Genomic DNA, 21,216 nt, shown 5'->3' with positions numbered 1-21,216 from the left:
GGTTGATGGAAGCAGACAGGGCAGGGTAGGGTGGGGCTCCTGATTAGAATCCCTTTGTCACCTGTGGTGGTGGGAGCAAGCAGAGAAGCTCTGTCCCTGGGTCCGCCGAGCCTGGAGTCCAAGGTCTCAGAGAGTTCCGCTTACCTTGTTCTGTGGGTCTTCAGTTGTGCGTGGGTCTCGGCCGGAGCTGCCGCGCGGTTCCGGAAAGCGTCCTGGAGTGTGGCGACGGCTGGGTAGTGGAAGTAGTACTATTTGGTACTATTGCGGCAACATGGGAAGATGCCATTGTTGACAACATTGACGAGGAATACGATCGACTGGTTCAGCACCTCCATGAATGTGCGAGGAACGCCAAGAGAGAGATAGCCACAAAAAGTCGCCTATCTTCGAAAACTCTTGAGCTAATTCGCCAGCGTGGTTTGGCGCATGCCTCAGGCAACCGCAAGCTAACGTCCGAGCTTGCAAAGCAGTGCAGAGATGCGATCAAGGAAGACCTCAAAGAGAGAAGAGCAGAAGTACTGGTAGATGCGGCAGAAGCCGGGAAAAGTATTCGTAACGCCCGCCTGTCCTTCGCCAACTATAAGACCAAGATGACTGCCCTCCGACGTCCTGATGGATCCATCACATCCTCCAGAACGGCAATGGAGAAGATTATCCATGACTTCTACTCAAATCTCTTCGATAGCCATGTCCACTTGCCGACATACCAAATTCCACAGGATGGGTATGTCGTTCCCAACGTTCTCCCTTCCGAAATCCGACACGCCATTTCGTCAGTAAAGAAGCAAACAGCACCCGGCCCAGACAAGGTCAGACCTGAACACCTGAAGAACCTGCCGTCAGTACTCATCAATACACTGGCTCGGCTCTTCACTCGCTACCTGTCTGAATGCAAGGTTCCATCTCAGTGGAAAACCAGCAGGACCGTACTACTGTTCAAGAAGGGAGACATCCATGACATTGGCAACTATCGCCCGATCTGCCTATTGTCTGTCATCTACAAGTTGTTCACTCGAGTCATCCTGAATAGGATTGGCAGAACACTAGATGAAGGACAACCATGTGAGCAAGCAGGGTTCCGCAAAGGATTCAGCACCATCGACCATATCCACACGATAACCAAACTCATTGAGGTTTCTCGGGAGTTCAAGATGCCGCTCTGCTTAACGTTCATTGATTTAAAGAAGGCCTTTGATTCTGTTGAGACGGAAGCGGTCATTGAAGCCCTAGCCAATCAGGGCATACAAGCCCAATACATCAGGATCCTCCGTGAGCTGTATTGCGGATTCACTACCAGGATCTCACCATTCTACAAAGAAGTGATCGTTGATGTCAAGAGAGGGGTGCGGCAGGGTGATACCATTTCACCAAAACTCTTCAGTGCAACCCTCGAGAACATCATGCGACGACTGGAATGGGAAGGAATGGGAGTGAAGATAGATGGTCGGCAACTACACCACCTCCGCTTTGCTGATGACATTGTTTTAATAACACCAAACATCAGCCAAGCGGCACAAATGCTGGCCGACTTTGACCGTGAGTGTGGAAAGGTAGGACTACAGCTGAATCTTACGAAGACAATGTTTATGAGAAATAGCCTTGTTCCTGACGCCCCATTCGCTCTCAATGGAACGACCATCTCCGAATGCAACAGCTATGTGTACCTAGGTCGAGAGGTCAACATGACAAATGACCTGGCACCCGAGCTGCGCAGGAGGAAGAGAGCGGCTTGGAACGCCTTCAAGAACGTCGAAGAAATAGCTAAGAGGACGAAGAACCTCCGGCTCCGGGCACATCTCTTTGATTCCACTGTTCTTCCTGCATTAACATATGCCTCAGAGACCTGGGCCCTACGCAAACAAGATGAGAACGCCATTCAGGTCTCCCAAAGAATAATAGAAAGAGCTATGCTTGGAATATCACGTTTCACTCAAATGAGAGAACGAATCCGGAGTTCTGACATCCGTCGACAATCAAGGATCAGGGACGCTGTCTCATTTGCCAAGGTGTCGAAAATCAGATGGGCTGGTCACGTAATGAGATTTAAAGACGACCGTTGGACTAGAGCTGTTACTGATTGGATTCCACGGGATGTCAAGAGACCGCGTGGCCGCCCACCTACCAGATGGTCAGACTTCTTTGTCAAGGTCATGAACGATCGGTTTGAGGCCCTCCATGTTCCCGGAGCGAAGAGATGCCATTGGGCTACACTAGCACGCGACAGGGACAAATGGAGACGTTACTGGCGCCCGCTCGAGCAAATCGACGACTAACGGGAAGTTAAGTGATTAAGTGAAGTGAAAGATTAATATTCACAAAAAGTTTTAACTTGTGAAAATATCCTGACAAGGATCTTCATAGTGAGGTTTGGAGACCATTGAAATGGACTTTGAAATTGTGGAATGGGCCCCTTGAATCAAATGTTTTCCAGGTGGTAGGAACATGGGAGAGCCCCCTGCTTCCCCATCTCAACATGCATTCAGCTTTGATGACTAATAAAGGGGGTCACATTCCAGGATCCCACCCACCTCATTTCAGTAGTACAGGCACTTACGCCCTCACATAGCTCTGAGTCAGTCACTCGCTGACATTGTCAGTCTCCGTCTCATCCCTAGAACATAGAACAGGGAATGTGGGATATGGCATTGGCGGAGAGGGGCGTCTGGAGTTTTGTTCCAACCCAGTGTTGCTTTTTGTGGTCCTGTTGGGTTTCTGCTCAGGTGTAACCCTGTGCCGTGCTCATTGGATTTATCCCTGGAATGGCTGCATGCAAGTCAAGAACCTGTCTCGAACCCGACCAGAACCTGCAGGAACTTTCTAGAATAATGCTGTTGTAGCAGATCTGGCTCCCTGTGAGGGACTCCTGGGATCATTATCAGAAATGGGGAAACAATGAACTTTCCCGACCCTATGTGGTGTCTGGCCCTTTAAGACTCTGACCAGAAGTGTTGGTGAGGTCACAGAGCCCCGCCTTTCCCTGGGGTCTTTGTGGGCGGAGCAATCTCCACCCTGTTTGTTGCCTGGTGAGGAGCAGGGGTGGGGCGGGAAGGGGGCGGCCAGGGCGCAGGGGCGTCGGATAGGGCCAGTTTCCTCGCTGGCCTCGGACTGAGAGTGAGTGGTCGTTCTGGGAGCAGCCCTGAGCCTCTGCCCTTTCCCCACCGAGGGTCGCCCCCAGCGCCCGCCTTTTCGAAAGGTTTGTCTGTCTACTCATTTCTATTTTAGCGCATCGCATCGAGGGGGGGGAGTTTTTTTTATTTTGGAGGCGCGTGAGGAGGGGGCGTCGGTCCCGGGCAGGTGGGCTGCCAAGTAAGGTGGAAGGTTGGAGAGAGAAAGTCGTTCGTTCGGAAAGTGTCAGGAACAACGGAAATCAGGACCACCAGAAGAGCAAGAGTTTCCTTCTCAGGTTTGTTTCTCATTGTGCGTCCTGGTGGCCCTGGCCAGGGCGGCCCCATGGGGTCGGGGGCACGAGACCCTCGCCCTCCCCCCCAACCCATCGCTCTGGCTGCCAACCGGAGAGGAACGTGCTGGAGCCCGAGGGAGCCCCAGCTTGCCCGCAAGTCTCATGGCCCTTGCTGGACCACTACAGCTTTGGCTCTGCGCCAGGGACCCTGGGAGCCCGGGGGCCTCACCAGGGGTGGGGCGTGGGGACATCTCGAGAATGGCCCCCGGCTGCCTACCTACATCCCCCACGTTCCAGGCCGACTTTCGTGTCTAGTCGGATTTAAAAGGAGTCAAGGGGGGTCACTCCTGGCTTGCTGGGAAGAAATTTTCTTTGCAAGTGCCAGTGGTAAGGTACAACAAGTAGGGTGTTTGCCTTGCATGCAGCTGACACAGATTTGATCAGCTGCATCCCTGTAAGCCTCAGACATTCCAGGACAGATCCCTGAATGCAGAGCAAGAGTAGTCCTGACACTGTTGGTTCTGGCTGAGACACACACACACACTCATACACACAGACACGAAATATCTGGCTCAGAACTCAGGAATTATTCCTGGTAGTCTTTGTTCACGTGGGTAAATGATAAAGTAGGGACCTGTGTGGGGGCAGGACTGTGAAGGCAGATTTTGTCTTGTTACTGGAGGGCTGACCTCCCTTGAGTACCGGCTCCTCCCAGTCTCCGCACTGTGAGATGCAGTCCCTACCACCTCGGGTGGGGCGCTTTTGTTCTTGATTTTCCTGTATTCCCCAATATCCAGATCGTTCCTGGGTTATGATGGGGGCGCTTCGGCCACTGTCCCTTTAAGTCCATGTTGGGGCAGCCGCAAGTGGGTGTAGGGCTGAGTGCGGTGGCTGTGGGCTTTGAGGTCTGGGTTCTGCTGAGGGCTCGGCCTTGGCCCTCTGGACCCTCCCAGCTGACCCAGGTTGGGACCTGACACAGTTTCCCTGCTGTAGAATCTCCAGATTCACTTCGAGGGGCAGAGCCTCAAGCCCATTCATAGCCTAGAGACCCTGTTGCCGTCCGGCTTTTTCATTGGCTGCCTCCGTGGATCAGCCCAGGCTGGTAGATCTGCAGGTGGCTGGGGTTTGCCAATGATAGTTTTCTTCGGCCTTTCAGCTATTTCATTTCGAAACTCAGTCACCAAGTATGAATGAGCTGGTAATATTTGCAAATTTTGAGTCAATATTATTATGCCAATGAAGAAGGTCAGTGGACCAGCACGTTATTTTCAAGGTGCTGGGCATGGCCAGGAAAAATCCAGAGTCTAATGCTTGGGGTAGTCCTTACCTTCACTGAATGATGACAGCACTGCTCAAAACCTGAAGACATTTGTAATATGTTTCACGGGAATGCCATGATTTTTTCATTTGATCGAAAGTATCTGCAAATGGTAATAATTGAAAAGAGCTGATCTTTAAACTGCTCTATCCCCAGAGCTCCATATGGTTCCCAGAGACCCACCGGGAGTAATCCCTGGGTAGTGTATGGTGTGCCCATGCCCAGAAATGAAAACAAACTCAAAAACAGAAAAAGCCATTTATCCTGCACGGAATCCACCTGTGGTGAGATGTTTTCAATGGCCCCTGTGGTCAGTCTCAGCAGTGTGGGATGCATCGTTGCCTTCACAAATGCATCGCAGGCACCTCGCTGAGCTAGAACCGAACCCACGGTTTGGTGTCTTTTATTTTCTCTTGAAACTGGTGTATCAGTTTTCCGCAGAGGGAGTTATTTGTTCATTGAGTTGAAAAAAAAATTTAAACAAATTAATTCCCCCTCGTTCATCAATTTTGCATGTGCATCTTACAGAAACATTAGTTTATTCCCTGGTAATGCAATTGACATTTCGGGAATTGCGTTTGTGTGGTGCAAATGTTAGGAACCAACCTGCAGTTCTGAATGTCTTTTTCCATGGAGACTCTAAAGTCATAGGGTGATAATTGGAATCCTCTGCTCTTTGACAGGGAAGCAGCCAGCCTGAGTGGAATGTCTCTGATCCTGCGCAGTGAAAATGTCTCGAGTGAGCATTTGTGCCCTCAGCCCCATGGGGATGCCAAAACAGGTAGGATGGCCCCTGAGGGTGATCCAAATGGAGAGAGCGACCTCACTCTGAAGAAGCCCTCCCCTGGGAAAAGGTCCATACAGTCTGTTGTTCTCAGACCACAGACACAAACTCCAATACTGGAGCAGTTCCTAGAATGTGGGAGAGGAGCACTATTTGTAGTGAGTTCCTCACACCGGAAAGCCCATAAGCAAAGTCACCATGGACTGACCCTGTCTAAGAGTAAGCAATGTGGGGGAGCTTCCTCGTGTTCCCAGGACTGTGATGTTTGTTCCCTTAGAAATCCACAGTGGACAGAATCCCCAGGAGTGTCGGCAGCAAGGGCGTGGCTTGAGTCCAGCGTCATCCAAATGTGCTGACATGAACATCCACACAGGAAGGAAACCCCATACACATAAGGACTGTGCAAATGCCTTCACTCGACCCTCTAACCCATTAAAACTTTGGAGAATTCATACGGGAGAGGAACCATATGTGTGTGAGCAATGTGGGAAGGTCTCTGCTTACTCCTCACACGTTTTTAGACACAGGAAAATTCACAGTGGAGAGAAACCTCATAAATATAAGGCATGTGAAAAGGCCTTCACTCGATCCTCGACCCCCACTGGGCATATGCAAACTCAAACTGAAGAAAAGCCTTATATGTGTAAGGAATGTGGGAATGCCTTTGGTATTCCTCCAGCCTTACTCGTCATGTGAGAATTCACACTGGAGAGAAACCTTATGTTTGTAAGGAATTTGGGAAGGCTTGCACTGTGTCCTCATGCCTTACTGATCATACGAGAATTCACTTTGAACAGAATCCTTATGTAAGAAATGTGGGAAGGCCTTTGCTATTTCTTCAAACCTAACTGTTCATATGAGAATTCACACTGGAGAGAAACCTTATGTTTGTAAGGCATGTGGAAAGTCCTTCATTCTATCCTCAGCCCTTACTCGGAATATGAAATCTCACAATGGAGAGAAATCTTATGTATGTAAGGTATGTGGGAAGGCCTTTGGTTATTCCTCAAGCCTTCCTAGTCATATGAGAAATCACACTGGAGAGAAACCTTATGTTCGTAAGGAATGTGGGAAGGCCTATGTTTTTGCCTCAAACCTTACTGGTCATATTAGAATTCACACTGGTGAGAGACATGTTTGTAAGGACTGTGGGAAGTCCTTCCGTCTGCCCTCAGGCCTTACTACACATAGAGCAGTTCACACTGGAGTGAAATCTCATGTATGTCAAGAATGTGGGAAGGCCTTTGTGTTTCTTTGTAGTCTTAGGAAACATAAAATTCACATTTGATAATTCAGTCCCCTAATAACAGTTTTAAATATCAAAACCGGCCCCTTCGATAAAGCCTGTGTTGTTTGGACCATGATATAAGGTGCTACAAAAGTGCAGCCAGGAAAGAAATGATCCTGGTGGTGTGTAACAAACTTTCTGTGATGTCAGATTTTCGTATCTTGTGAAAGTCAGTAGGAATGTGAATAAAAAAGGCAAAAAAATCCCCTAGGCTCAGGGCTGTGAAGGCTCACCACTTTCTGAATCTTTGCTCTGGTTCTGACTTATTTTTTTGTTTTGGTTCACATACAGCGATGCTCAGGGGTTACTCCTGCTTCTCCAGTCAGGAATTACTCCTCTTGGTGCATATGGGTTGGCGGGGATTGAACCAGTGTCGGCCCAGTGCAAGGTAAATGCCCTCCCTCTGGACTATTGCTCCAACTGCTGTGGCTTAAATTGGAGGCTCTGGGTTTGGAGTATTAAGACAGAGAAACAGCCATACTGTGGTTCTTCAACTACTCCTGATTCATGTTCTTTGGAACTTCACCCAGCTGAGCCCTACTCCTGCCTCTCAGCTCAGGCATCCATACCTGGGGGACTCAGGATTCTTATGGGCTGCTGTGGTTGGACTCCAGGTCTACCATGTGTGACCAGCTCCTTCCTCCATGTCATCTCTGCCTCCCTTGTATTCAGGTACTGGTTAGCATTGTGTAAGAATAAAGAATTGATATTTTTGAAAGTGTCATCTTAGGCAAATGGCCCCAGCAAGGTTTTTTAATGGAGTGCAATGAAGACAGTTTGTTTTTAATGTTTCAAACTTTGTTTTTCCTATCTTTTTGGTTCTTACCCAGAAAATTTAGGGATTACTCGGGGTGGTGCTCTGGGACCCTATTAAATATGGTGCAAGACAAAAGTCCTACCTGCCATCCTATCTCATTGACCCCTATTGGAAACAGTTTAAATGAATGTTACTGAGTGTAGAAAGACGTTTGAAAGGGTAGAAGGGGCCCTTGAATCAAATGTCTTACAAATGCTGGGAATATGGACCAGCTCCCCATATTCCAGCAGGCCGTTCTGTTTACCTGTGATTACTCACAAGGATGGTCATGTTCCTGAATACCCCCCAATCAGTTCAATAATACTTCAGAAAAAAGTAATTGTTGAATTTGGAATTAGCAAAGTCCCATCAATCTAGTAGTCACCAGAATGATCAAAAGGATTCTGATCTGCTTATTGGTCATACGAGGCTCCAAAGTGACCAATATGGTTTACTGCCCATTAACCTCCATTCTCAGGGTAGGAATATATGATATTGGTGGTGGTGCACAACTGGCAGTGCTCAGGGCCTACTCCTGGCTTTACAATTTGATGGTGTTCAGGGAACCGTTTGGAATTCTGAGGGTTGAGCCCAGATTGACCACATTTAAGGCAAGCACCCAAGCCTCTTGCCCCCTACTCTGGTTTTGAAATTGTGCTTCTGAAACTGCTTCCTGCAGTTTTCCTTGTAGTCAAGGGTCCACTGGTTTGGTGTTTCCAAGGGGTAGTGCATTGACTGGACAGTGTTTCCCGATGTTCTTACCAGCCTCTACTCCTGTTCCAGTGTCTGTCCAGCTCTCTGGGCTGCTGCTTGTCCAGTTCCTCTGCATCTCCTGGGCTGGCTTGGCCGTCACTGGTTTCACCCCATCTTGATTCGTTCCTCAAGAAACTCAACATCCGGTGACTTGTACCAACCTTCCTGTTTTACCTTGAATCAACCCAGCTGCGTTTTTCCTTGTTGGACTGTGTGTGAAAGCATTGGGTCATTGTTTGACTGACCAGTAGAAGATCAAGGTTCTTCTCCTTATCTACAGCCCCCCAATGTGTGACCCCAGAATCTGCCTCTCGACACTTTTTTCCAGTCTATCCGCCCTTCAGCCAGATTCACCTGGATGGGCAAAAAGGGTCTCTGCCTCTGGTTCATGACACGTTAAGGCTCCAGGTCCTGGCAGAAGTGGAAGTGACGTCACAGGCCGGCAACCTTCAGATGTCCTTTCTATTCCAGTTGTGGTTGCCTGCTTTAGGCCACCATTGGTGTCGTGGACAGGGAAGGAAATGGAGGCCCTGGGTGGAAGGCGGACTACGAAGGCCGATTTTTTAGTCAGGATGGGAGTGGTGGTCCATGAGCTCCCGGTGCCTCCACACTGTGAGCGGTGTGGGCTGTTCCAGTTTGGGGGCCCTTTCATGCTTGTTTTTCTCTTGTTTCTGATAGCAGCTGATTCTTGAGGCAAGGTGAATGCTTTAGGGGAACCCAGAGGCTTTAGGGGGTGCAGGGTTTGAGTGTGAGTGGGTGATCGTGAGGCTCCCCTTTGCCCAACATTGCCTCTTGCTCCACGATCTGTCAGCGGCGGGTGGGCTTGGGGCTGAGGGGTGGCCTGAGTGCAGGGCCTGCGGGACTTGCAGAGAGCAGGACCTGGCTGTCCCGACCCTCCCTGCATGGGACTTCGCTCTTCCCTGATCCGGTGCCTTTGGCTCAGGCATCACATGTGTAAAACCTTCAGATTCACTTCAAGGGGCAGGGCCTAAGACCCCTGCCCTAGCAGATCCAGTTGTAGTCTCTCTTTTGATTGATTGCCATGATGTGGTGGGGCCACATGGTGGTTTGTTCCCTGCCGGAGGGTGGGGTTTTAAATGAAACTTTTTCATCATTATTGTTTTGGTTTGCCTTGTGTACCACATCCGGAGATGCTTGGGGTTTACTTTTGCCTCTGAACTCAGGAATTCCTGATGGTGGTACTCAGTGACCTTATGGGATGTGAGGAATGATCTGGGTTGGCTGCATGCAAGACAAGTTCCCTGCCTGCTTCACTGTCACTGATTGCAACTTTTTTGGTTTTTTTCTACATCAAGAATTTTTGCTTCCTAATCTCCAGTAGCAAAGCATCCCGCACTTATGATTTCTCAAGTCTTTGTATTCATTGCAGAATTCATACAGGAAAGAAGCCTTATATAAGTAAATAATGTGGGAACGTCTTTATTGAATCCTCAGGCCTTACTAGGCATATGAGAATGAATAGTGGAGAGAAAATTTTATGTGTGTAATGAATGTGAACAGGGCTTCATGGACCTTCAAGCTTTAGGAAACTTTGTAAAATTTATACTGGATGAGTTGATCCGTTATTAACCATCTATAAGGTCAGAACAGGCCCTATCGGTTTAGCCAGATTCCTTTGGACAGGGGGTGGTCATAGGTGGTACAAAACTACAGCCAAGAAGGAAATAATCCTCGTATCATAGGATGAGCTACCTATGATGTCACTTCTGTAAGGATAGTTTCTTGCTGAGTATCTCCCACACCACAGCTATGCCAGTGCCCTGGAATTTTTCCATCACATGTATGTTTAGCTTGTACATAGTGGGTCTTTGTGATGGAGGCCATGAGGAAGGTGACTAAATAAAAACAGGTACAAAAATAGGCCCTCTGTGGAACTGTCACAGCTCATCACTGTGTCATTGTTTACTCTCACTCCAACTTGGCCCAGAGGCCCTGGTTTTAGAGAATTATGACAGAGATGAATCACAAAGCTGCAGTGAAAACTGCAAAGTGGAAGATCAGGAAATCCTTTATTCTTCCAGTCTTTCTGTGCTAGGTTTTGGGGTGCCACACCCCCTGGACTCAGGCTGTACTGTTGGTTCTTAGCTCAGGAATCCAGACTGGGGGTCACTTATATACTTATGGGGCTCAGAATCCAGGTCAGCCATGTGCAAGCAAGTACTTTGTCTTCGGTATCATTTCTACACTCCTTGTATTTATATTTTTTTAAATTTTACATTACATTAAAGATTAATATTCACAAAAAGTTTTAACTTGTGAAAATATCCTGACAAGGATCTTTATAGTGAGGATTGGAGACCATTGAAATGGACTTTGAAATTGTGGAAGGGGCGCCTTGACTCAATTGTTTTCCAGGTGGTAGGAACATGGGAGAGCCCCCTGCTTCCCCATCTCAACATGCATTCAGCTTTGATGACTGACTAATAAAGGGGGTCACATTCCAGGATCCCACCCACCTCATTTCAGTAGTGTTAGGACAAAACAAAACTTGCCTTTGGAAGGAGTTAAATCCCAACCATCATGTTTTCACCTGGCTGATGATAATGTTTTCGATTGTCGGAGAGCCCGGCGAGCTACTGAGAGTATCTCGCCCACAGGGCAAAACCTGGCAAGCTACCCATGATATAATCGATCTGCCACAACAAGTCTCACAATGGAGATATTACTGGGCCCATTCAGGAGATGAACAACGGGAGGCCGGTGCTAGAGATTGTCTGAAAAGCCTAGTAGGGCTACAAATTTACCAGTATGCTTTGGTTCCTTTGGTTAAATATATGCCTCTATTCTTAGGAATGTTGGATATCATGGGATTTGTTTATTGAACTATACTTCTGGGGGGAGGGACATACCTGTCAGTTACTCCTGTTGCTCCTTGGGCCATGATTTGGCGTACAGGGATGGACTCCAGATGACCAGTTTCAATGCAAGTGTCAAGCTTCTGCACTCTCCCTCCTGGTTCATGCTCTGGGTTGAAATTGCGTTTCTGAAACGGCCTCCTTGGTTTTCCTTGTAGATGAGTGTTCACTGCTCGCCTGTTGTCAAGCATAGAACATTGACTTGAAAGTGCTCTCTGATGTTCTTACCTGCCTTTGCTCCTGTTGCAGTGTCTCTTCAACTCTCTGGGCTTGCTGCTAGGCCAGTTCCTCTCTGCATCTCCAGGGCTGGCTTGGGAGTCACTGCTTTCACCCGGTCTTGATTAATGACTTCCCGAAGAAACTCATTGTTCCATGCCACACCTGCTCCCTATCTGCCTGTTTGACTTTGAATGAACCCGCTGTTCATTTATTCTGATGGACTGTGTGTGAGAGCATTGGCTCATTGTTTGCCCAGTACAAAACCAGGGGACTTCTCCGTACTGCCTTCTAGCCCTCCACTGTGTGACCGGCCACTCCGGCAGCTGCCTCTCCACCCCTCTATGCGAGCCCATCCCTGTTGCTCACAGATTCACCTGGGTGGGCATAGTGGTTCTCTGCACTTCTGGATCCGGGCTCTTAAAGGCTGCTTGTGGGGATGGAAGTGATATCACAATGGGGCCTTCCTGGTGCTTCTATTCCTGAAAATTGGGTCAGTGTCATTGTTCACGTGAGTAAAGGACAGTTAGGGCCCCTGTGAGGAAGCGGGATTCGGAAGGCCAATTTTGTGGCAGAACGGGTCTGATCTCCTGTGAGTGCCTGGCGATTCCCATCTCCATACTGAGCTGCGGCTCTCCACCAGGTTGGGCGGGGGGTGGGGGGGGGTGCGCTTTCATGCTTGTTTTTGACTTCTTTCCTCATATCCAGACAGTTACTGATGTGGGGCAGATATTTCAGGGGGTACATTGGGACTGTTCCAGGGTGCAGGGGAGGAGGGTGTGAATGACTGATCCTGGGAGGCTTCTGGTACCACTATGCCTCCAGGTCTGCGATAGGACAGCGGTCGTTAGGTGTGGGGCTGAACGCAGGGCTGTGGACCTTTGGGAAGAGGGAACTACTGAGGGCCGGTCTTCACAGTGCTGACCCCCAGCTGACGTATGTTGAAACCTTGGCCCTAGTCTTGCTGCTGTAAAGTCTCCAGATACACTTTGAGGGGCAGAGCCGCAGCTCGCCCAAAGCCAAGAGACGCTGTTCCTGCCCGTCTTTTCTCATTGGCTTCCCTGGTGGGACGAGGCCTTCCCGAGCAGTAGATCCATTGGTGATTGTTGTTTTAGTTTCCTTTGGGGGCTATATTTGGTGTGGGGGATGGGGGGCTCTTCTTGCGCGAAGATACAATGACATCTTACTCTGACTCCTGGCTCAGGGCTCAGATATTTTTCCTGGAGTACTCTGGGGGCCATAGGGATGCATGGGGATGCAGAGGATTGACTGCTATCAGCAAACAACGCACCCTACTAGCTTTACTGTCTGTCAGAACAGGAACTTCTGCTTCTTCACATCACGTTGCAAATCCCTGTCCTTGACCCCTGTTTATAGAGGTGAGTACTGGGGGTAAAGGGTGTGTGAGTTTGTTGGTAAGTGCATGTGTGTGTGTGTGTGTGTAGAAAGTGTGTTTTTTTTAGAGGAAAGGGGCTGCCCCATTCTCGGCTATGGTTGTGGGGGGCAGCCCTTTTGCCAGCGCAGGGGGAGCTAATGCACGGGATCTGGCCTCTGATTCAGCCCCTGGCTGTGGCTGTGAGAACCTTCTGTGGGACGCAGGGACGAGGCCCCAGGTCAAGGTAGGGCTGAATTTTCTCCCTTGTAGCCAAGCCCAGAGCTTGTGTCATGAAAGACAGCACAGATATCAACCCATTTTGCTTCTCTTGGGGAGACAGAAGCATCTGGTGTAATCCCCAAGGAGGGTCTGTGAGCCATTGCCCAAGTCTGTGGCTTCTCAGAGCTGGGGATTGTGCTCCTCTCCAATGCTCACCACTCTGACTTCTCCTCCAGGTCTCTGATCCTCAGGAAAAACAGAGGTAGAAGAAGATAGTGACATGTGAATAGAAACACCATCCATAGGTAGGAGAAGAGTGACCAGATAAGGTGATGCAGTGACCTTCTCACTTATCAAGGAGCGCTTAGTCTTCTTGTGCCAAATGTCTCTGAGTTGTTTCAGGAAGGATCCTGCATTGTGCCTCCTTGTTGGAGGGCCTGACTCTGTATGATGCCATGTTTGTTTCAGTTTTGTTGTGTTTCTTTTTGAACCATGCCCAGCTTAAAGAGCACTCATACCTTAGTTCTCAAGGATCACTCCTGACAGATCTCAGGGAGCATATCGGGTGCTGGGGTCAAAGCTGGCATCTGGATACTTTGCTTTGTTTGGAGGACTACATCCAGTGATTCTTGGGATTACTCTTGGCCCTGCACTCTGGCATTGAAACTGGCAGTGGTTGGGGGACCATATGGGAAGTTTGGGTTCACCATCCCGCCATTATCTTCTGTTACTCCATCCTGCTGCTTTGTTTTCTTTCATGTTTATTTTTGTACCACAGTGGAGGTGCCCAGGCCTTCTTGGCTCTTTGTTCTGGATTCCCAGCTGATTCACATCACAGGTGCCCCGAGGGCGCTGGCCCCATTTTCGCCCTGACCGCTATAGTGACTCAGGTCCCAGGACATGTGTTTTCCCTACTTTCTCCTTTCTGCTCTGGAGAGCCTTGCCTGCTCTGTCACATGGTCCCACATTCACTTGCTGCTCTGTTTGAAGTTCTGGGCATCACCGTCTTTTTGGGTCACACCCAGAAATACTCAGCGATTACTCCTGGTGTTGCTCTGGGACCCTGTTAAAGGTAATGCAAGAGAAATTTCCTACCTGCTGTCCTGTCTGTTTGGTCCCTTCTGTACATAGTTTAAATGAACTTTACTGTTCATAGAAAGACGTTTGAAAGGTTGGAAGGGGCCCCTGGAATCAAATATCTAAGAAATGTTGGGAATATGGGTCAGTTCCCAAAGCTTCCCAGATCTCAGCACTCCCCAGGTTCCCCCATCCCATCAGGCTGTTCCGTTTACCTAGGATTACTCAGAAGGTTGTGCACGTTCCTGGATCCCACCTATCAGTTCAATAATATCAGAAAAATAAAGTATTTATTTGGAATTAGCAATATCCCATCAATGTAGTAGTCATCAGAATGATGAAAAGGATTCGGATTTGATTAAAGACCAAAAAAGGCTCCAAGGTTTACTGCCCATTATCCTCCATTCTTAGTGTTGGAATATACTCTAGGTTTTTATATGTACATCACTATCACTATCATTCCATTGTTCATGGGTTTGCTCGAGCGGACACCTGTAACATCTCCATTCGTCCCTGTCACGTGCTAGTGTAGGCTGGTGACATATTGGGGGATCTTTCACGGTCAGGGAAATGGCGATCGTCTTTGTTACTGTTTTTGGCATATTGAGTACGTGGTAGTTTGCCAGGCTCTCCCGTGAGGGCAGGATACTCTCGGTAGCTTCCCGGGCTCTCCAAGAGGGATAGAGGCTTTTGGGGAAACCTCTGATCACATCTATAGCTGTTCCCAGTCAGGTATATACGTGGACAGGATACTCTCGATCGCCTGCCACCGGGTTCTCTGAGAGCCAGAACTTGACAATAAGAGGTTGCGTGGCCCCATGCTTCCGGGAGCTTAGTTTTATAGTCTCTGGATTTTGGCCGGTGATGGGCTTACATGGCAGTTGGTGGGTGTAACTGTCTAGCCACTGGAAGATGGGGGATCTGGGTGGAAGAGGCCCAGTCCCTAATCGAGCAATAGAGGTAAGAGTGGTGCCGGCCTTTTGAAAACACACAGCTCACCACTGTCGCATTCTTTGCTCTGACTCTGGCCTGACTTATTTTTTCTTTTTGTTTCACACCCAGCAGTGCTCATGGCTTACTCCTGCTTCTACTGTAAGGAAATACTCCTGGTGGTGCTTGAGGAACATATGGGATGGCAGGGATTGAGCCGGGTTCGGCGCCGTGCAAGGAAATTACCCTCCCCTTTGGACTATCGCTCCAGCCCCTGTGGCTTGGCTTGGATAGCCCTGTGTTTTGGGGGATTAGAAAAGAGAAACAGCCACAAAGCTACACCCAGCTGATCCCTACTCAGGCATCCAAACCTGGGAGACTCAGGATCATTATGGGGTATTGTGGTTGGAATCCAGGTCTACCGTGTGTGACCAGCTCCTTACCCCATGTGATTTATGCCACCCTTGTATTCAAGGGACTCTGCCTTAACTCTCTGCCCTGAATTCAGTGTTCGACCCCTCAAGCATTCGCCTCTCCTCTCCGTTATCCGAGCCCATCCCATCAGCACCGATTCACCTGGGCTGGCATAATGATCTGTCTACACTTGAGACCTGGCACTTTAAGTCTCCTTGATAATGTATGATGTCACAGAAGGGAATCTTCCATGTGCACTTTTACTTCTTCATGATGTCAAGTGGATCAGTCCTCCTACAGGCACATGTTTAAAAGACAAAAAGATACTTCACTGTGGAGGGGGGACACTGAAGGCCAATTAGTGGCAAGATGTGAGGACCTCTCATCTCCAATTCCTGTACTGTGACTGATGGGGCTGTTCCAGCTTTGGGGGCACTATTTTGGTTGTTTTTCACTTCCCCCATCCATATCCAGTCAGTTTCAGGGGCAGCTCCATGCCCCACAATGGCGAGAGACACTGTTGAAGTTCATTGTGTTCATTGGCAACCTTCAGAAGGAATCCTGGGGGTCTGGTCGTAGCATGTGGCTGGGAGTTGTAAATGAATATTCACTTTTCTGACTATTTTAATTTTTTTTTGGTGGGGTGGGCATACTTGTAGTTCCCCAGAGATTATTCCATGCTCTACCATCAGAAATTGTTTCCATCAATGATCACTGTTTCATATGGGGGGCCGAGGTTTGTTCAGTCTCACAGAGGGATTCACTATATTCTCTTAAGTGTCTCTCCAGCCGCATTTTGGTGCCTTTTTTTTTTATAAAGAATTTCTGCAGCAGGTAGGGCATTTTCTTACACACATCCGATCCTAGTTTGATTCCTTCACCCCTCTCAGAGAGCCCAGCAAGCTACCAAGAGAATCTAGCCCCCAAGGCACAGCCTAGCAGGCTTCCTGTGATGTATTTGATATACCAAAAACAGTAACAAGAAGTCTCACAATTTGTTGTGAGATGTTATTGGTGCCTGCTCGAGCAAATTGATGAACAACGGGAGTACAGTGTAAGTTAGGTTGGAAAACATCTTTCAATTCTTCATCACCTCCCTGACCCTGACCATGTGACCCTGGCTGTTGGAGTGAATGTTGTGTGTAAAGGTGTTTTCTTAAACAAGGATTTATGTTCTATTTTTTCTATTTTATAAGGTAGTTCACTATATTTGATTACATTTCATATTGAAGCACAAATCCCAGCTAATTGGGCTTTTTGAGGAGGAAGAGATATTTGTTTAGGGATCACTCCTGCTGCATTAGAAAGAAATTTATTTAGAAAGAGCCAGAGTGGTACTACAGCAGGTAGGGGGCTCTTACCATGCACAAGACTAACCCAGGTTCAGTTTCTGTAATTCCAACGGTCCCCTAAGCCACACCAAGCATGATCCTTGAGTGCCAAGTTAATATAAGCCCTGAGTACTGCCTGTTTTGACCCAAAAATCAAAGCGCGCACACACACAGATACAAACTCGTAATTTTGTGAGCAGAAAGAGGCTAAAGGTTTGTTCATGCTTATTCCCTGTGGCTACTCCCTGACAGAGCCACTTTGGGGGCCGTGGCTGCTGTGGGCATCCCTGAAGCGCAGGGGTGCTTGATCAGAGGGGTTCCTGGCCTAGGAGGCAGCCCTTGGCTGGGCCCATAAGGACCTTCCTTGGGATCCAGGAAGGAGTCCCGAATCTCAGGGCTGCAATATCCTCCCCTGTACAGTGAGCCCATCACTCCTATCCTGACAGACAGCCCAAATCCCAGCCTGCTCTGCATCCTCTGGAGAGTACGGAGCATCTGACAGTGTCTCCCAGCTTTCCCTGGTACCCCAGAGTCCCTGTCAGCAGGACATTTCCCGGTCCAAGGCAGGAGCTTTCCAGGTCAGGGCTAGAGGTTCATCCTCTCTCTGCTCACAGCTATGACTACTATCCCAGGTCTTTGTTTTGGAGTCTACTGCTGATCCTTGGGAATAACAGGCAGGATAAGATCATGCTGAGGCTTGCTACTGGAGGTTGTTTGCATGGAATCTGAGTGAATTTTATTGTTTTCATGAAAACAAAGACTTTGTGCTGCATGTGCCATCTGTTCAGTCCCTCGCTCTCCATTTGTCCTGGGCCTGGTGAACCCCAGATGTCCTGGTCACCTGACTGAAGTAACAGAAAATAAATTACAGTCCTAGCTCAGCAAGCCACGGAGAGTACCTCTCCCGCGCAGCAAAGACTGGCAAGCTACCTGCGGCGTGTTCAATATGCCAAACACAGTAACAACAAGTCTCACAATGGAGATGTTACTGGGCCCGCTCGAGCAAATCGATGAAAAACAGGACAGTGTCTGTGACCAAAAAATATGTGGTCAGGAATGCTTGGAGCCTGGCTCTTTAAGGCTAGGACCAGAAATGCAGATGGCTTCACAGAATGCAGGTCTTTCCATCCCTGCCCTCCACCCAAGGTGGCTTCACTCTCTGGGCAACAGTTACAATCAGCCACCATTGTTGCTGAGGATGAGGCGCGGGGAAGGAGCAGGTATTGGGGTGCCCAGGGAGACTGCGAGCGTCCCTAAGGTCCTTTTGTTTCACCAGCCACCCTGTGGTCTCTCTGAGTGCCCTAAACTGCTGTGGTCTCTGCATAGTGAGTGGTGGGGTCACTCGATGATAGTGTACAGGAATGGTGGCCCCTCACCCAGGACACACCGAGTGCTCCTGACGAAAGCTGTATCTTACTTATTAATTGAATTTTAGGAAACAGTCACTGTCACTGTCCTCCCATTGTTCATTGATTTGCTCGAGCGGGCCCAGTAACATCTCCATTGTGACACTTGTTACTGTGTTTGGCATATGAAATATGTCACTGGTAACTTGCCGGGCTTTGCTTTTCAGGTGAGATACTCTTAGTAGCTTACCGGGTTCTCTAAGAATGGTGGAGGAATCGAACCTGGGTCGGCTGCATGCAAGTCAAATGTCCTACCCGCTGTGCTATTGATCAGAGGAGATTTTTCTGAAGAAAGCTTTTTTTTTGTGTAAGGAGGACAGTGGCCTTGCATGTAGCTAACCTGGGTTCGAACCCCATGACCACATATGATAACCGGAGCACGGCCAGATGTGATCACCCCAGAACCTGAAAAGGAAACTCCGAGTGGTCAGAAAAGCATGGAGTTAGGGAAGAAAATGAGCTTGGAGAGGAAAGGTGTGCTGGGAAAGTTTCTGAAACAAAATAATGGAACAAATGAGAAAGTAATTTCTTTTAAAATTATTGTTATTTCTTAGAAGGAATTAAGGAAATAGTGGGCTCAAATTTGAATTCTTGAGCGTGTGTTAAATGAGAATTAGTGAATACGCACTTTAAATCATTCTTTTAATGATGAAAATACTGGGCTATTAATGTCAGTGACTTCAATGGGCATAAGAAAATTTTAGCTCGAAAGTTCCAACTTAGCTTCTTAAAGACCTGGTTTCTATTTATAGACATAGTATAAGATTGCCCCCCACCCCACCCCGGACCCCTGTTTTCAATCACAGTGCACACAGTGCAGGATTTTCCCATTTTGGCTGCTTGGAGGTGGAGGCAGGGGATTATTTGGAGATTATGTCCAGGACAGCTTGTTGCCGGCCACCTTTCATTCCTTAGACTGAACCATTGGCTCCCTCGACTTGATCAATTTATTTCAGTTAATTCTGTTTTATTTATTTATTTATTTTTTAGTGGGGTATACACCTTGGTATACTTGGTTACACTTGATGGTGCTCAGGGAACAATATGGGATTCCAGTATTCAAATCTGGTTTTTCTGCTTTCAAGAGAAGCACTTCTCCCGCTGTACTATGTCTCCAGCCCCTTTGCACAGAAAAATTTTGATTTATTATTGTCATTTTGAATTGTAAATTTTGACTCACAGCACTCAGTGCTCTGTGCTAAGTTTAGCATTTGATCTTAACATTGTTCCTGGCACTGCTTGGGGACCCTATCTGCTTTAGAGAACTGAATGTGATTTAGCAGCTAGAATGGAAAGCATCCTATGTACTGTCTCTGCTTACCCTATTTAATTTTTCTACAGAAAATAATATTTTTTTATCTGCCAAGTTTCTTAGCAGAGCCCTACCCATTGACCATCTCTCCCAGACCAGGTGCAGGTACACCTAGTAGGGCGCTTGCCTTGCATGTAGTTTGCCTGATTTCAATCCCCATCATTTCATAGGGTCCAATGAACACAGCCAGGTGTGGCGCAAAGCCCCCCGCAGAAAAAAGTCTCACTCCAGAATTTGTCATGACAATGAGCATTCTTTGAACATCTTTTTGTGCTTTGTGAATATCTTTCCTGTCTGTTTTTTTTTTTTTTGCTTTTTTTTTTTTTATTAGACCCAGCGATGCACAGGGGTTACTCCTGGCTCTGTACTCACAAATTAGTCCTCTTGGTGCTCGATGACCATATGGGATACTGGGAATTGAACCCGGGTTGGCCACGTGCAAGGCAAACACTCCATCTGCTGTGCTATCACTCCAGCTCCTTGCCTATTTTCTTGTTTTTCTTTTTGCTACAAACTTGACGATGGTCAGGGACTCTGCCCCTCTGTCCAGATGTCCTTGAGATTCCATGTACCCCACCTTAAACCACATGATCCGCCGTTTGAGCTCCTTTTCCCGGGTCTATCTCACTACGAGGGGAGCAGATGAGGTGGGATTTGGGGCTACATCTGCCAGTGCTGGAGGACTGCAGCCTGTTCTCTGCTCACAGTACTGGTGGACAGTGGGTACCAGGAAAGGCCCCCCCGGGCTTTCAGCTGACTGACATCCACCCCAGCCTGGTGTGCTTTCTCCTGCCCTCAGTTGATATGTTCATTGTAAGTTCTTGGATGTGAACATTCTGGAATATTTCAACTATTAAGCCCGAAACTATGGGTTTCCAAATAACGAGACAGAAAGAGACACTAACTTGATAATGCGAAAGCAGTAGGAGTTGTAATCCAGTATACTGGCGCCAACTATCTCACGCACAGAGTGGCCTCTTGATAGGGACACCGATGTCAGGTAGTAGTTTATATAGGGTTTGATTACCTAAGCAGTAAATTTTGTATAGTTTCAGAAAAAAAAACTTAGCTAGTTACCAAACAAAATTGTTTTGGCAAGTGTCTAGGCTAACAGTGGTGAGGCAGTAGTTAAAAATTTGTTTTCCATAATCATTCACGGTTACATAAGCTCATTCTTTTAGGGTTAACAAAAGACAATTTCTGGGACATTTTGACTAGGGGCATAATGATTGATTGAGCCCCCTGGCAGGGCCCAGGAACTTTCCCAGGTGGGTTCAGTTTGGCTAGTTGCACATTGTTCCATTTCTGGGAAGCTGAGACTGTTTCAATTCCAGGAACCTGGGGCCTCACTGATTGTTCTGATTTCTGCCACCATAACAGGTGTCAGTTTTCCCCTTCCACAGCAAAACACTGTCTGTAGGGAAGTAGTTGGAGGCTCTGAGAAAAATTACAGACTTTTCACCATTAAGATTTCTTTTGGGCCAAGTGTAATATTTGTTCTCCTTTTCCTTACACAAAATCACATACCAAGGGAGAAAAATCATATAGTCTGTTAAAGCCTTGCCTGTAAGCTCTGAGTCCTGCCTAGTGTGGCCCCCAAGCAAAGACAAAGTAAAGAACTGACTCTTGAGAATATAATGCTGGATTCCAAACCTTTGCTGTTGGCACATAACAGCCTCTTTGCTTTTATTTGTGTGTAGGAAGGGTAGGGGATTTGGGAT

Source organism: Sorex fumeus, unplaced genomic scaffold (assembly GCF_029834395.1).
Source record: "Sorex fumeus unplaced genomic scaffold, SorFum_2.1 ptg000217l, whole genome shotgun sequence".
Lineage (NCBI taxonomy): Eukaryota > Metazoa > Chordata > Mammalia > Eulipotyphla > Soricidae > Sorex > Sorex fumeus.
Note: the sequence above shows the minus strand (reverse complement) of the source record.